We start from the raw sequence: 15,558 nt of genomic DNA on the forward strand, positions 1-15,558 counted from the left end.
TGTGTGTGACATCTGGGACTGCCCTGTTTACCTAGCTGCCAGCCTGAATACGAAGCTGACACATGGAGATGGGTGGGGTCAAAAGAGTCAGAGCCAAAAGGGCCCAGCACCCTAACTGATCTATGCCTGATTACTGGGTTTCCACTGGACATGAACCAGCATCCATTTTATTTAAAAGTCAGTTTATGTTGGATTTTCTATTACAAAATCAGAGAGACACACAATAAAAGCAATAAACAGAAACAGGAGGCAAGAGGAGCCAGTGGTGGGCAAAAGTTGTGAGTCAACAGAAGTAATGAACCGAGCATCGTAAACAGAACCTACCACTTTCCAGGCACTGTGCTCCCATAGGTTGAAAGACAGGCCATGAGACAGACAAGATCTCTGCTCTCCTGGGTTTTATAGTCTAGCTGGGGTTGGGAGATAGGAGGGAGGACAGTAACCATTTTGGATACTTAAAAGAAAGTAATACAGGGTAATGTGGCATGAGAGAAATGACTGCTTCTGTTGGAGCAGAAGAGAAGCCTTCTTCACAGAGGTGACATTTGACCCGTGACCTGAATGAGGAGGAGATGCGAGCTGTCTGAAGCTCTGAAGAAAAATGTTTTCCGGTAAAGATATAGCAGCACATTCCCAGAAGACAAGAAAGAGATGAAATAGTAGAAACTCCCTAAGAACTTTAATGTACACTTGGAGGTCTGCTTAAAATGAAAATGCAAATTCAGAATTTTGGGGTGATGACTGAGATTATGCATTTCTGACAAGCTCCTAAGCAATGCAAATATTTCTGGTTTACGGACCATATTTGGAGTAGCAAGGCCCTGCAGAATTGCTCCCCAAAGTGTGGTCTACAGCTTGGTCCACATTGACATTTCAAGTTACTTGAATATCTTTATGTTAATTTGATATTGATGCAACATCCAAGCATATAATCACTTTTTTAGTAATCCATTTTAAACACAATGGGCAGTGAGACACTGGGAGTTTAAATTGCAAAATGTGACTCTGCATAGATAGTTTGAGAAACATTACCCAAGAGCCTACAGTGCTACAGCTGGGGAGAAATGCATCATCTTCTATAACTGCTAAGAAGCTGGAAACTGCGAAGAAGCTACAAAAACTGCAAAGAAGCTGGGAACAAGGTACGATGGAGAATAGAAATAAAATGTCAGGTGCAAAAAATGGGGATTAGGACAATCAACATTACCATTATCACCACACATATGCATAAAGACAGACAGACAGACACACACACACACACACAAAGCTTCCATACAGAACTCCTGGCAGCCAGGCATCTATCATCTATTTCTCAGATAAACACCCAGAAATGTCCTCTGTAAACATTTCAATGACTATAAGCCGAGACTTCCTCCTTCTGGAAATTAGGGTCTCCTACGTGCTATTTCCTCAAAAGTGAAACACATGGGTCAAGAAGGCTTCTCAAGGATAGAGGCTAGAACTGTTTATTGCCTCTCTATTACATAGATCAGAACATTAAGGATCACCAGACTTTCAAGGAACCGATTGAAAATATTTTCAGAGGAAGATGGAAAGCAAGAGAAACAGGGAAAGGACTACAGCGAGTCATAATTGTGGTAGAAACACAGAGACTGAAAGAAAACCTGGTCTGTAAAGCTACAACCTCTGAAACAAGCTTACATTTTTCTCTGCACGTTTGTAGTATAACCAGAACTATATCACATTTCTCAGTGAGTTTCACCTATGGAAACTCTTGTCTTTCCCATATTCCTAGCTATTCTTTAACAACTCCCACTAGATGACGGAACCCAGTGTGTTCCTAGGAAGTTGAAAGTACTGCTTAGATCACTGTGAATGGCTTGATATGTATATTTTATCAGTTTGAAAGCTTTTAGTTGCAAATAACAGAAGACACAATTCATACTAGTTTAAGAACTAAAGGATATTTTTTGTCTCATGTAAATGAAAATAGAAAAGCAGGCATGGACTTCAGGTTAAGTGTGATCTAGTCACCCAGTGGCACTCTCAAAAACACAAATCTTTTCTCTATTCTTTCCGTCATCACAAAGGAGGTGTATTACCTAAAACTTATGATATGACTTAAGCAAGTTCTCATTATGATTATTGCTTATTTATTTTGACTTTTTTTTTTGGACAACTGATTTATACTCTAATAGTATACATGATGCAGAAGAAATACTTTACAGGAGAGAGATTCCAAAATGTCATTCTAGCTGGTATAAACTTGAGTCAGATTATTTGGATGTGTTCCACCCAAAACACAAGCTCATCCTAAAGCTTTCTCCCAGCATTTTCTCACTGCACCATAATTCTGTGGGTCCATGAGTAAACAGAGTCAAGGTCAGATGGTCATGACCTCCCAATGCCCTTTCTTTCTTCCTCTGAAAGATAAGACCCAGTCACACACACTGTATGTTTCAGTGCTTCTATTCTTCTATAAACAGTTTGTTATATGAAGAGAGACAGATTACTCTACATGTTCTCAAAAGAGATATAATTTTTACATTTTTCACATGCCTGGCATTCTCTCTCAGCCATTCTTTCCTCCTAATGGATTTCTTGTAGACATATATTTATTATCCTAACATTCTTCTTTTTTCAGTCTTGTCTGTTTTCAATTATCAAAAGAAGTTAAAGATTGTTTAAAATAGCCTATTTTTTCTAACATTGAACAAACAGAAAAAAAAAGTATTCAAACTCATTTCTTTTACTTGAGAAACTAGAGGCCAGTTAAAACCATAAAGTTATCCAGCCAACACTGAATATAAAAACCTTTCTGCAAACTATAATAAATAAAAAAAGAATATTTGTTATATATTAGCTAATCCTTAGGCAGGAAGAGATGTAAATACATCAACTAGTTTGCACTTAAATGGAGCATTATTAGCTAGTAAGAGACACAGCTGTTTAAAGATATGGAAATAAACCATTGGCCTACATTTAGAATTCCTCCAAAGTCATTTAGTCCTGGGGAAAGGATCTGGTTCACACAATGCTGACCTGGGGGCCCTGTAGTAACATCTACCAAGTGAGGGAGGGACTGGACGACTGTCAGGAAAGCAGAACAAAGACTATTTTACCTGGGTGATAACTTTCTATCTTGATGGATCGAACATGGGATTTCCAGGATCTCTTTCTGGCAGACACTAAGGGTTTTGAGGAGACAAACTGGATCTTTCGCCAGTATCCAAGTTTTATATACTTAATTGATATTTGTATCAATACTTGTTAAATTATATTAAAAAATCTGGTTAATACTGGAAGGCCACAGAATTTTTCCCTTACAAAATTGGTCTGAACATTATTCAGATTTGATATAAACAAATTAGTGTGCAGAATGCTTCCCTAGGAAAACAACTGGGATGCAGACAATGTGCCTAATTCCCTCATCATCAGATCTGAAGACTGTGCTTGACATGAAATAGAAAGAATAGAAAGAATTATTAATCCATACACAGGAGTGAGTTTCAACCCACCTCACAGAGGAGAGCAGCTCTACTTTATCTGCTTTATACTTGGGCTTTTTCTGTAAGATTTTAATTATAAAAACATTTTTTAAACCAGTGCAATAAAGCACACTGTTTTGTTACTACCAGAAAACTTGTGTCTGGGTTAGAACAAGCATAAGAGAAAACAGCAGTAATAATATGGGTTTACTTCAAAAGGAGATGATCCTGAGTGGAATCATCCCAGTGCTGGATAGTTTTATGGAAGAAGCAATGGAAACAAAATGCCTTTTTCACCTCTGATGTGTTACCATTTAAGGTGGGCATGTACAATTTGTTTTGCTAAAATGGGACTAGAATGACAGTGTCTTTTAAACCAAACCATTACTTTAATCTCATGTATACACTTGCAACAAACCAAAATATTAAATTTGTGTACGCTTGAAATCCCATTTTGCCTTTCAAGACTCTCAGAATACCTTTAGTAGCTAGTTATGGAATCATTTTCCTTCTGTACTTCTACAAACTAGTATTTCATGCACTTTCTTTACATCTGAGAATGACCAGATTTGGAAAAGGACAAATGGAAGGGCTTTGCTCTTCAAACAGGAGGAATCATCTGGAATTTTTAAGCAGTAAGAGAATTCTTTCCAAATGGGATGCCTGGAGATGACTTTACGGCAAGAAAACGAAAGTTATATAGATAAATCATGCATTTTTGCATTCATGTATTTAGCCCATGTCAACTGAACACTAATTAGGTATGAAACATTTTTCTGTGCTCTGAGGATAAAATGGTGATGTGGGCACTTCTGTCAAGTAGTTTATGGTCTAAGAGAGAACAGAAAGATTGCATATATAACTAAATGCATAAACTAAATGTATAATTACAGAGTAGGATGAGTACTATGGAGCAAGAGTATAGATAAGAATGTATCTCAATGAGTTTATCCTAATTATGGGAAACATGGAGTAAAGTCCATGGCATTGCTATTCACCGAAATACTGAACTGTGAAAGATGGCCTGAGCAGAAATATCATTGCTCTATTTTGAGTAATCTAGGTCTGAGACAGCTATACAGGAAAGTCAAATAAACACTCAGATAGATGAAGAAGTCTGGACTGAAGATAACAGTTTAGGAATCCTTAACCAATAAATGATAAGCTAGAGGTGAGAATGAACTGACTTAGAGATAGAATTAAAAAGAAAACAGGGCCTATCATTGAGGCTTGAGGAATTCCATTTAAAGATTAAGGAGCGATTAGTTGGCAAAGAATATTGAAGAGTGGTCTGACAGAGGCAGAGCAACTTTGCAGCTAGTAAAGGTGATGATTCTGGGTCCTTCTTTTGTCTGGGAAAAGCCCTAGCAACAGGTTTACATGGTCACATAATTTAGTAAAATTTTCCCAAGAAGGGTATCTTTGTTTTTCTTTTCTTAAAGCAGAGTCTCAAACTGTATGAGCGTCAGGTCTCACACATCTGCCCCTAAGAGGAAGGCGTAAAACCAAGAGAAGGTGAAGGCATGGAAACTCAGTGGGAGGGGAACAGTTCAGGGAGAGAATGTGCAACAGTTACGGATGCATCTGAGAAGACAGGAATAGGAGGCGAGAAACATATCCACTGGATTTAGTGGATGGAAGATCACTGTGTCTCTAGAAAAGTCCCTTTAGTGCCCTGATGGGCCAGGAAGCCAGATTCAGTTAGTTGGTTTCCACAAACTTAAATGTGAAGGAAAAGGGGAAAGTGTGGTAGCCGATGAGAAAGGAGCTGCTCAGCAAGGCTATTTTCTTTTTTCTTTTGTCCCTCCATCCTTCCCTTTCTTTTTCCTTCCTTCCTTTCTCCCTCCGTCCCTCTCTCTCTCCTCTCTTTCTTCCTCCTCTCTGTCCCCTTTTCAGAATGGTGAGACCTGAGCGTGCTGATTGAAAGGTTATACAACACAGAGGTGTGCTGAAGAAACAAGGGGAGACTGTAAGCTGAGATGAATTTTCCACTTATTTTATCTCAGCTTTTATTATCAAAAATGCAGAGGAAATGAATATCCATATACTATGAAAAAAATCTAATCAGTATTTTTATTTCGCTGGTGGGAAAAAACCAGACAGATTCATAATGTTAATGAAAACACAAGGGCCCTTGGGCTGAGGACACTCTCTCCACCCAGGGCACTGAGGTCACTTCACTCAATTCCTAGTCATTTGCAGGCAAATGTTCTGTTTTGTAGCTTTCTGAAAATATCCATTTAAAAACTCAAACCAATTTCCCCTTGAAGTCTTGTCTATTTTGTAACCTATTTCCCCTCAAATAGTTGGTGAATATTGTAGAAATATATACAAATCGCTTTTTAAAGACACATCAAAAATTACAATTCTGCCAAAGAAAAACAGATCTTTAATTCAGGATATTAAATATATTCTTTAAACATTTTAATTCGGCTTCTGAGTATCCTATGATGTATGCCCTAATGTTACACTTATGTATTGAAAAGGGAGCAGTTTTCTTTCCCAGACAAGATTCCTGGGGCTCATGAATTGAGGATTTCAGAAAGATAATCTTAACCGGCACAAGATAGAAATGAATCTGCTTTTTCTGGCACCTTGTAATTCTGAAGCCTTCTTGCATTCTTTTGTGTCTTTTAGTTCGACTATTGTCAAAAAATGGACATTGATGCGCTAAAAGTTAGTTTTTACAAAGTGAGATTAGCCCCAGGCATCCTCATTAAAGTGCTTCTCATCACTTTAACAAGGAGAGAGAGAGAGAGAGAGAGAGAGAGAGAGAGAGAGAGAGAGAGAGAGTGTTTGTTAGTCGCTCAGTCGTGCCCGCCTCTGTGACCCTATGAACTGTAGGCAGTCCACGGAATTTGCCAAACAAGAATACTGGAGTGGGTTGCCATTTCCGTTGGGATTAAAAAGAAAAAAAAAAAAAGGTTCTCAGATTTAGAAATAGGGCCTACCAGTTCCCAAAGTTTGCCAGATTCAGCAAATAAAATCAAGGCTGCTCAGTTAAATCCGAATTTCAGATAAACAGTTTTTTAGTTTACAGAAAGTGAAAGTGAAGTTGCTCAGTCGTGTCCGACTCTTTGCGACCCCATGGACTGTAGCCTACTAGGTTCCTCCGTCCATGGGATTTTCCAGGAAAGAATACTGGAGTGGGTTGCCCTTTCCCTCTCCAGGACATCTTCCTGACCTAGGGATTGAACCCAGGTCTCCCGCATTGTAGGCAGATGCTTTACCGTCTGAGCCACCAGGGAAGTGTACCAGAATTTAGTGTATAAGAATATCCCAAATATTGCCTGGGGCAGACTTGTGCAAATGCACGCTTCTTTTTTTAAAACTTGACATTGCAATTAAACGGGGCTTTCCCTCAGCAACCTCGCGGAGCCCACTCCCTACATCCCAGCCGAGCGCCCGCCGAGCTGGTTTAAACCCCGGGCCGGCCGGCTGGGCCGCGCCCCCTGATTGGCCGAGGCGCGCCCGCCGCCCCGCCGGCCGCAGGCGTCACGCAGCCCGGGCGGCCCGAGCCTCGCGGCCGCCAACGCCGCCGCCTCCGCGGCAGCCCCGGTCGGCGCAAGTGCGGCGCGCAGGGGGAGGGGGCGACGGCGGCTGAAGCTGGCGTCGGGCCGCCGGGGCCGGGCGGGATTAAGTTTCTCGGTCGCGCGGGAGCGTCTGTGCGCGTCCATCCCGAAGCTCCTCGCCGGGCCGTTACTTCGGGACAGAAGAGAGCAGGCGAGGCTCCCCGCGTCCCCACCCTCCGCCCCTTTAGCGTTCCCGCCGGGGGCGGCCGTCGCGAGCCGGGTAAGCGGCGCCGGGGCCCGGGCCTGGAGGCCGGAGCGCGCCCCCGCGGCCTGCGCGCGCCCCGGCTGGGAAGGTGCGCGGGGGCCGGGGGCCGGGGGCTGGGCGCCGGGGCGGGCGGCCGGAGGGGTGCGCTTGCCCCACCCCGCGCTACCGAGAAGCCGCTGCTGCTTTGGCTCTTGAGTGGGAGTCTGGAAGTTTCCTTTGCGACTCGCCGGGTTCCCGAGCGGTCGTCCCGGTTCTTTCAGCCACTTCCCTCCTCTTCTGCTCTTGTTGACTCTAAGAGGCTGAAAAGTTTCATCTTTTCGGTCGCCTGGAAGGGCATAGTAAGGGTGCCAGGGAGGGGAACCCCGGGCCTGGCACGGGCGCCTGTTGCTGTTCGCGGCGCTGGCCGCGCCCCAGGCCGGACGCCCACTCCATCGCTCCGCGAGGGTGGGCAGGGGATGGGGATGCGCCCCTAGACTGGCGATCCTCGCCTCGGCTGCAGCGGGGCACCCAGAACGGGCGGCTCACTGGTACCCGCCCCCATCTTCACCCCTCCCCCTAGCGCCTGTGCCCTTAACATCTCGTGTCCGCGTTGGTGGGAGCATTTTGCTGTCGCCTCCCCCTCTCTGCCCCCTACGCCCAGCCCGCGCCAGTGGGGCGCCTTTGTCTGCAATTTCGCAGCCTCGGGATGCCGGATGTTTCTAGGGAAGCGCTGCTCTGAATACGCTGTGTGTGTATGTGTGTGTGTTTCACCGGTGGTGATGATGTAAATTCTTGCTTGCATTCTTACAGAGGCACAAAGGCTGGGCTATTCTTTCCTGTAGATCGCGTGGAAATTCAAGCTGGGACTGCGGGGAGGAGGGGCCGTGCGCAGGCCTGAGGTGGCCGCCGCTGCCCAGTGTCCGGGGGCGAGTCGAGGGCGGCGGGACGTCTCTGTCCATCTCCGCGGCTGGGGGTGCTGAGGTCGCTCTGCTAGGGCAGAACCTGGGTATGGGTGCTCTGTGCCTTGGGCGGAATGGGAGCGGGTGGCAGCTAGTGTTTCAGAGACACCAGATGAGAGGACCTTACCTTCACCAGCCTTGAAGGAAACCTCTCCAAGTTCTTTGGATGTCGAGAGGGGAATAATCTGAAAAGTGGCCCAACTTGCCATCCGGTTTTGTTGGACAGGTGTGGCGTAAACATTCCTTTTTGTGTTTCTCTGGACATTTCCCATTTAGGTTGCCTTTTAAGAATAAATAACATCTAGTCTGCAAAACTTACAAGGTGATGCAGTGGGATTTCAGGATTACATGCACATTTGGGTGTAGGTGACTAAAGTGAACTTTTTATAAGAATTGCATCATCTAAATTTGCTTAATACTTGCTTTAGCCTTTGGTAGAATTTAGGCAAAGAGGTGAATTAAAAAACCCCACAAAACTTGAAGTTAGTTCCTTGGCTTGATTTCTAATGCAGTGCAAAGCTCAAGATGAATGCACCTGCACCCTTGCCTGAGGGAGGGGCTGGAAGCTTTGGAGGGTGGTGGAGGTAATTTTGTCTGGGATGCCCAGATTTCCTGCTTGCTAATGGGCTAGTTTACAAATCGGCGACATTTATCTAGACTGAGCAGTATTGCACACTCTGCTCCTCCAGTTGACAGGAGGATCCTTAAAAGCAGAGATATGTAAACTTAAGGGCCATGGGTCAAATCTTTCTGCTGCAGCCTGTTTTTTTCCCCCTAAAGTTTAAGAGCTTTGGATAGTTTGTACACTTTTAAATGGTTGAAAAAGGCAATCAAAAGAATAACATTTCATGACATGTAAAAATTATATGAAAATCACGTTTCAGTGCCCATTAAGTTTAATTGGAGCACAGCCAAACTAATTCCTTTTTCTGTGATGCATCCTTACTGTTGGTATCTGCTTTCACAGAAGCAGTGACGTAGTTGACTGGTTGCATAGTTGAGATAGAGATGGATAGCCTTCAGAGTCTGAAAAGTTTACTGTCTTACTCTACAGAAAAAGTTGCCAGTCAAGATCAGGCTTCAGAAATATTGCTTACATGCTCCCTCTTGTGATGAGTGTATTGTTTAATTTCATTGCCTTTAGGTCCTGTTCTGGTATCCTAGGAACTAGCAGACTGTTCCCCAATAGTTGGACAAGTTAATGTGTTGGATTTTCTCATTTCCATGTTTCACTCTCAAATCGTTTTCTTAACCTTTTGGCATCTTTCTTGTTTAGAGTCTAGCCTAAAGTGGGGTTTCTGATTAGCAGAAACTATATATTTAGTTATGTTGAGTTTAATAGAGATAGCTATATCTCAGGGTGCTCTGCAGTGAGATCTGGTGACTTCTAGTTACTCTGCTACCTGAGCAGTTTTGAGAACTGTATCTTTGTTCATTTATGTAGAGAGAAGCAAAGGTTAGGAGGTGTCACAAGTTCCTTTCCTCAGGCAAAAGGTAGTTTGGGGGGCTCCTTGACTCATCATCGGTTGTCTTGCCTACCTTATTTGTAAAACAAACAAAAAATCAATGAAGTTTATCTCAGTGTATTACTGCTAGATTGCACACATGTAATACCTTCCCTCCGATTTCCTTGGCTTTTTTCAGTATCTCTTTTCCCTTCGCTTGTTTCTGGTTTCCTTTCTTCCTTTAACATACTGCCTCATTGTATTGCCTGAGCCCAGGGCTGGTTGTTGCTGGGGAAGGGAGAGGTGGAAGTCTGATTTTGTTGTGTTCCAAATTTCTGGCATGTAGGCAGTGCCCTGTTTGGTCCCTGCCGTCCTCTTTGCATGTCAGGTAACTTTTGAATGCATATATATGGTGTCAGAGTAGAGGCTGTCCCCAGAGTTGACTACATGTCTGCCAAGCTTGGTGCTCTGAGATATTTATGGAAGGCCTTGAAATGTAATTTCACATTGATTCAGGTCTTTAGCTGCTGTGGTGGAGAGGCTTTGCTTTCTAAAGAAATGCCCCCATTGTCTAGGGTTTAGATTAAGGGATTTGAAGCTGGAGAGTAGCAGTGAATTGCCTGGAAGATACTGTCCTGTGTTAAGAGCAGGTGATTTTCTCCAGGTTACATCTGAAGTCTGATGTCATAGATTTGACTCAGATTGAGTTGCTCCATTTTGTATATTTACAATATGCACAAAGCCCTCTGTGCTTTTCATAAAAGGTCTTAGGGCAGAGATAACATATTGGATTGGAAATGTCCCTATATGTTAGTAGAGCAAGCTACACATCTATCAGCCAAAGATTTTGTAGTTGAATGAAGAAGTAAACACGTTCCCGTACAATTTAGGACTGCTTGATGGTGCATGTGAATGATGATATAGCACCAGTTGTATTTTGTAAACAGTCATATGTGCCTTAAAACACATTTGGCCTAAAGTAGCAGTTCACTTGATGTTGTTATTAATGCATTGTTACATAACATTATCAACCCCATATTTTAACAAGAATGATACTATTTTCTCTTGTAAATTAGTTTCCTGCATAAAAGAGCATCAGTATAAATACAATTGGAAATGACATGTAGTATGGTAAAGTTGATACACTGTGCTTAAATAATGATAGTGGGATTCCACAGGGGTGGGGGCTTCCCTAGTGGCTCAGACAGTAAAGAGTCTGCCTGCAGTGTGGGAGACCCGGGTTCAATCCCTGGGTTGGGAAGATCCCCTGGAGAAGGAAATGGCAACCCACTGCAGTATCCTTGCCTGGAAAATTCCATGGATGAGGAGCCTGGTGGGCTATAGTGCATGGGGTCACAAAGAGTGGGACACGACTGAACATCTTCACTTTGATTTTCCACATGGGTGGATAAGAATAAGGAGATGAATTGTTTCTAGATAGAGAAAACGGATATCCTTGCTTTCCTGTGAGACACTTCCCAAGAAGGTCTAAGATAGTCCTGCATTGAGTAGATAGTAGCAGATTAGGAGATAGGAGGAACTGGATTAGGCCCTGGAGAGAGCACCAAATAAATACAATGTTCCAGAAGATTACTGTTACATTCTGAAATACTGGAGGTTAGAACTTCAGCATATACATTTGGGGGGAGGCACAGTTCATGATAGATTCTTACAGACACTGTAAGGCTCTCTCAGACTGTAGCTGTAAACTCGTGAGACCTTGAAGAGCTGGACTGTTTTGGAGTCAGGCAGGGAAGCCCTGTAGGAGGCTACTGTAGTGGTGTAAGTAAGCATTTCTGTGGTAATTTGATATTTGGAAAGAAAGGAAAACTGTTATGTGAGGAAAAAGGTATCTTCTCTTTGGTCTGAGGCCACTCGTTTTGTCTCTTCTGAGGTTCACTGGGAAATTGGCCTTTTCTTTTTGTAGACAGAATGAGTTTTCTTTTTAAGTGTTTCGTTAAAAGCATCAGTTTTCTTAAAATATTTATTCTCTCACAAAATGAATAAAACATTAAATTTGGCAAAGATGAACTATTAGCATTGTCAGCATCTCGTGATGGTTTTGGAGTGTGAGTAAAACAGTATAATTTGTTATTTAGATTATAGTGGCCTGACAATTGTGTGTATAGCCTGTGCACATTTTGTGGTTAAGTATTTGGCATAGTCTTTTTTCCCCCCAGAAATTTATTCTCCATTTTGAGAAAATATAATTTAAAAAGTAATTTATATCCTATATCATAAAATAAAAACTTTTTTGAAGTGATGAAATTATGTTTGTTAGAGAAATGTTAAAGCAGTTCTTCCAAATTTGGAGAGCTTCGTTTTTTTTAAAAAAGGTAAAACAGTACTTAAATTCCGGCTTTTTTTCTTCTTGCCTATGGTGGTTAAATTGGTTTGGTCTAGGAATTGTTATCTTTATTTTCCTTTTAGTTTTATTTACATCTGCAAAATCAGCATTCATTATTATGCTGTTATAAACCTCTCTACCTCCATATCTGAGGTGCTGTAAATAAATGCAGGAGGGGAAAGTGAAAAGTGAAACACTTGTAAGAAAGGAAAAAATAGAAACATCAGTTACTAGACAACAAAAAAAACCAAAAGCTTAAGGAAAAACCTATTTCCTTTGTGCTGATGATTTAATGTTGACAGTAAGAATATGTTTTGGAATGCTTTTCATTTACTCTATTAGTTATGTTTTAAAACTAGTTACGGTAAAATATATAAGATAGTTTTTCTTTTTGTAACTTATTTTGATAGTTAAGAAAGCACATTGAAAAATATGGGTGACATAGATAGGTGCAAAGAAGCTGAAAACTTAGCTATTGTTCTCTCACCTAGGTGCTACCCCTCCCTAAAACACAAGTATTTTGTGAAATGAGGACGCCCAGCTTGTTGATATACAAATGAACAAGTACAACTGTTGATCAGTAGTTTTCACTAATTGTCATTCCTCTCAGTGAGGATAATTTGAGATTATTAAACATCCATACATTTGAATTGACATTAATAGCATCCGTTAGAACCAGTGACTCTTGACTGTTTAAGGAGGTATAATATGGCTGAGCACCATGTGGACACAGGACACCAGTGGAGAAGGCATGTTTAAATCCTGATCTGGGCTTAAAAGTAAATGTTCTTATAGACCATAGTTAATTTTGGATTAACTTTACAATTAGGTGGGCCCTAACAGGCCTTGCTTCAGGGACCTAGCTGAAGAAAATGATAATGGGAATCTGTTATCCAGTGCTCATAAGACATCACTAAACTGACAGAACTGTGGCGACAGAACCATAAATACTAAAGATTATTCTGCAGTTGAAAGGGTCCTCTCTGATCTGTACAAGGAATGGCTAGCTTCTCTTGTATGTTGCTAGCTCTCCCCTTCACCAACAGGTCCAGTTTGTCTAAGGCTTTACTGGATAATGTTGAAAAGGTTTAAGTCAAGTATCTCCCATCCTCCCTGCATCCACCCCAGGCTTTTGAAGGTAATTTGTTTTTTTAGTAAGTCAAACATGAAGTCTGCCTCTGGGCAACATTTATTTCTGACTGTCGCGCTGGAGGGGGCCTCATCTATAGGACTCAGTGTAGTTTTGACTGACATTGACCCCCTGCTTGCTACTTCATTCATGATTTATCCGGGAGTGGTGAATGTAGTCATGCTGTTCCCTTTTAGAAAAAGTACAGCACTGAAATGTGCCTTTATACTGATTAAATCTGCAGAATATACATATATATATGTGTGTGTATTCATCCCTCTTATCAATTCAGCTCAGTCGCTCAGCTGTGTCCGACTCTTTGTAACCCCAAGGACTGCATATGCCAGGCTTCCCTGTCCTCACCAACTCCTGGAGCCTACTCAAACTCATGTCCATTGTGCTGGTGATGCCATCCAACCATCTCATCCTCTGTCGTCCCCTTCTCCTCCTGCCTTCAGTCATCCCAAGCATCAGGGTCTTTTACAGTGAGTCCGTCCTTCGCATCAGGTGGCCAAGGTATTGGAGCTTCAGTTTCAGCATTAGTCCTTCCAATGAATATTCAGGACTGATTTCCTTTAGGATGGACTGGTTGGATCCCCTTGCAGTCCAAGGGACTCTCAAGAGTCTTCTCCAACATAGTTCAAAAGCATTAGTTCTTCAGTGCTCAGCCTTCTTTATGGTCCAACTCTCACATCCATACATGACCACTGGAAAAACCATAGTTTTGACTAGATGGACTTTTGTTGGCAGAGTAATGTCTCTGATTTTTAATATGCATTTTTAGGTTCATCATAGCTTTTCTTTGAAGGAGCAAGCATCTTTTAATTTCATGGCTGCAGTCACCATCTGCAGTGATTTTGGAGCCCCCCAAAATAAAGTCTGACACTGTTTCCATTGTTTCCCCGTCTGTTTGCCATGAAGTGATTGGACCGGGTGCCATGATCTTAGTTTTCTGAATGTTGAGCTTTAAGCCAACTTTTTCACTCTCCTCTTTCACTTTCATCAAGAGGCTGTTTAGTTCTTCTTTGCTTTCTGCTAGAAGGGTGGTGTCATGTGCATATCTGAGGTTATTGATATTTCTCCCAGCAATCTCGATTCCAGCTTGTGCTTCATCCAACACAGCATTTTGCATGATGTTTTCTGCATATAAGTTAAATAAGCAGAGTGACAATACACAGTCTTGGCGTACTCCTTTCCTGTTTTGGAATCAGTCCGTTGTTCCATGTCCAGATCTAACTATTACTTCTTGACCTGCATACATTTTCTCAGGAGGAAGGTCAGGTGGTCTGGTATTCCTATCTCTTTCAGAATTTTCCACAGTTTGTTGTGATCCACACAGTCAAAGGCTTTGGCATAGTCAATAAAGGAAAAATAGATGTTTTTCTGGAACTCTCTTGCTTTTTCAATGATCCAGCGGATGTTGGCAATTTGATCTCTGCTTCCTCGGCCTTTTGTAAATCCACCTTGAATATCTGGAAGTTCACGGTTCATGTATTGCTGAAGCCTGGCTTGGAGAATTTTGAGCATTACTTTGCTAGTAAGTGAGATGAGTGCAATTGTGCGGTAGTTTCAGCAGTCTTTGGCGTTGCCTCTCTTTGGGATTGGAATGAAAATTGAGCTTTTCCAGTTCTGTGGCCACTGCTGAGTTTGCCAGATTTGCTGGCATATTGAGTGCAGCACTTTCACAGCATCAGCTTTTAGGATTTGAAATAGCTCAACTGGAATAGCATCACCTCCATGAGCTTTGTTCATAGTGATGCTTCCTAAGGCCCACTTGACTTTGCATTCCAGGATGTGTGGCTCTAGGTGGGTGATCACACCATTGTTTTTATCTGGGTCATGAAGATCTTTTTTGTACAGTTCTTCTGTGTATTCTTGCCACCTCCTCTTAATATCCTCTGCTGCTGTTTGTTCTATACCATTTCTGTCCTTTTTTGTGCTCATCTTTGCATGAAATTTTCCCTTGGTATCCCTAATTTTCTTGAAGAGATCTCTAATATTTCCTATTCTATTGTTTTCCTCTATTTCTTTGCACTGGTCATTGAGGAAGGCGTTCTTATCTCTCCTTGCTATTCTTTGGAACTCTGCATTCAAATGGGTGTATCTTTCCTTTTCTCCTTTGCCTTTAGCTTCTCTTCTTTTCTCAGCTATCTGTCTATAGTCATAGCCATATATCTATCAATATCTTTGTCTGTATAAACAGCCCTCCTAGGCCTGGATTTTTCTCCCTAGGCTGCTCTGTTAAATTCGATGAATATCTGTTGGGTGCTAAACTCAGAATGTTTAGGCTCTCCTAAACATCTCCTAAACATGGGGAGGGCTTGTGTAAATATTTTACTGAGATTAATGTAATTCGTAGTTCACATATGATAAATTTCACGTATTGAAATTGTATAGTTTGTTGCGTTTTGGCCCTTGTGAAACCATCCTGGCAGTCAAGACTGAACATGTCCATCCCTGGCAGTTTTTTTTC

The 15,558-nt window shown here is 42.1% G+C and overlaps 1 protein-coding gene across 2 annotated transcripts in view; it reads left to right on the plus strand.

Annotated features, from left to right (window-relative positions):
* Positions 1-6,985: 6,985 nt before the first annotated feature.
* Positions 6,986-15,558, plus strand: part of MPDZ (multiple PDZ domain crumbs cell polarity complex component) — a 171,593-nt gene continuing 163,020 nt past the window's right edge. For both annotated transcript variants that reach the window (XM_065908320.1, XM_065908319.1), the window contains exon 1: positions 6,986-7,241. The gene's annotated coding sequence lies outside the window, so the exon portion shown is untranslated. The remainder of the gene's footprint in view (positions 7,242-15,558) is intronic.

Source organism: Muntiacus reevesi, chromosome 17 (genome assembly GCF_963930625.1).
Source record: "Muntiacus reevesi chromosome 17, mMunRee1.1, whole genome shotgun sequence".
In the NCBI taxonomy this organism is placed as follows: domain Eukaryota; kingdom Metazoa; phylum Chordata; class Mammalia; order Artiodactyla; family Cervidae; genus Muntiacus; species Muntiacus reevesi.